The sequence below is a fragment of the Bison bison genome, unplaced genomic scaffold (genome assembly GCF_000754665.1).
Source record: "Bison bison bison isolate TAMUID 2011002044 unplaced genomic scaffold, Bison_UMD1.0 scf7180017864368, whole genome shotgun sequence".
In the NCBI taxonomy this organism is placed as follows: Eukaryota; Metazoa; Chordata; class Mammalia; order Artiodactyla; family Bovidae; genus Bison; species Bison bison.
Genome location: NW_011494940.1, coordinates 5,899,103 through 5,901,218, shown reverse-complemented (window position 1 = coordinate 5,901,218; position 2,116 = coordinate 5,899,103).

Here is a 2,116-nt window from a genome sequence, read left to right as displayed (position 1 = left end):
CTCAATGAACAACAACAACAGAGTGGGTGTCAGTGGATGGAAACTTATTAAGGCGACCATAAGGTTGAGGGTGGATTCTGGCTCAACTGAGAGGATCATTGCTGAGGCTAGGAAAGGCTGATAAGATATTGAGGTGAGTGATAAGGAATTTGACCTGATACTGAGGGTGGTCAGATCAAGGGTGAGGTAAGTTTTCTAAACTGAAGTAGAAGATTCTAGCTTAGATTGGACTAAATGGACAGGCACCCCAGGATAAAGACATGGCCCAAAGTTGGCAATGAATTAATGAACTACTGCTGCATAACAAATTACCCCAAACTAAAAGCTTAAAACAATATTATCTCATACTGCTGCTGAAAGTTGGGTATCCAGGAGTAATTCAGTTGAGTGTTCTGGCTCAGGGTTTCATGAAATTGTCGTCATCTGAACCATTGACATGATCTGGTGGATTTCTTTCCAAGATAGCTTACTCACATAGCTGTTGAAACCAGTTTCCTTCCTGGCTTTTGGGAGAAAGCCTCGGTTCTTTAACATAGGCCTCTCTACTGGGCTACCGGAGTGGTCTCAAGATATGACTAAGCTGACTACTAGAGTGAGTTATCCAAGAGGATGAGCAAGGAGGCTGCAGTGCCTTTTATGACCTAGTCTCAGACACTTCATTTTCATTTCTACAATATTCTAACATTAGAAGTGAGCCACTAAGTCCAGCCCACCTGTAAAGTGGAGTATAGGGTCCACCCTTGAAGGAAAGGACTTATAGACATATTTTAAAACCTTGTAGTACACATATGGTCACAAATTATTTACATACTTTTATGTCCAGAATGCATTTTCCTGCAAATGCTTTCAAATAATTTATCCATTATAGCATTAACTTGAAGTTCAGGACCTTGTCATCTAAGTCAGGTCCAGATATGGATCAGGGTCCACTTGGGCAGCATCTCAAGTGTTCCTTCACTCAATTGTGTCCTACTCTTTGCGCACAACTGAGCATGCCAGGGTTCCCTGTCCACCATCAACTCCAGGAGCATGCTCAATCTCAAGCTCAATCTCAAGTTGGTGATACCATCCAACCATCTCATCTTCTGCCATCCCCTTCTCCTGACTTCAATCTTTCCTGCATCAGGGTCTTTTCCAATGGGTCAGTTCTTCACATAAGGTAGTCAAAGTATTGGAGCTGCAGCTTCAGCATCAGTCCTTCCAATGAATATTCAGGACTGCTTTACTTTATGATTGACTGGTTTGATCTCCTTGCAGTCCACAAGACGATCAAGTCTTCTCCAACACATCAGTTCAAATTATACAAGTGTAGTGTCTCTAGACCTGATGACCTGTGAACAAAAGAGATGAGTTAATCTGCTCACTTTCACAGCCAACATACAGTGGTGGTGAGGCACAGATAACCTTCATAGACACTCCTGTTCCAGAAAGGGGAGGGGAGATGGGAGTCAGTAGTAACAGTTCTGAAATCCCATGGGTTCTTGTTGACAGTCCTTTGATTAGGATTTAAGGCCTGGAAACTTCCTCGGCTTCAGTCTCTGAATTTTTAATTCTGCCCTCTGACATGATTCCATTGCAGGCAAGGTGGGTAGTATATGGTTACAGTGAAACAGTCTCCCTAGCCTACTTTCTGCTTGTTGAAGGTAGAGGTCCAGAGGTCTCTTATTTTGTACTATTGCTGGTCCTTTAAGTGAACTTAAATATTTTTTTTTTTAAAACTTGGTGTGTCTCCTGATAGTCTTACTGGTTTTCATGGCAAAGCACCCCACTCCAAAGCCACGATCACACATGTCTTCATAATAAGGCCTACTCTGTCTTGGTTTTCTGCTGAGATAGCTGAGGGATAACATCCTGAAACTTGGTAGAAGTCTTATTGTGTGACTGAAATGATCGCTGAGTGACACCCCTAAACTCTTTGGAGGGCACTGGCCTCCCTAAATAATGCCATGAAGCATCCCCTTCCAGCTTTCTGAGGCTTAATAAAGAATTTTACAGTCACATTCATCTTTAGACCACCTTTATTAAAAATAAATAAATAGGAATTGACGTATACGTGCTGTAAAATGTTATATTTAGACCACCTTATCTCAATGCCCTGGATAGAACCTTGCTTGAG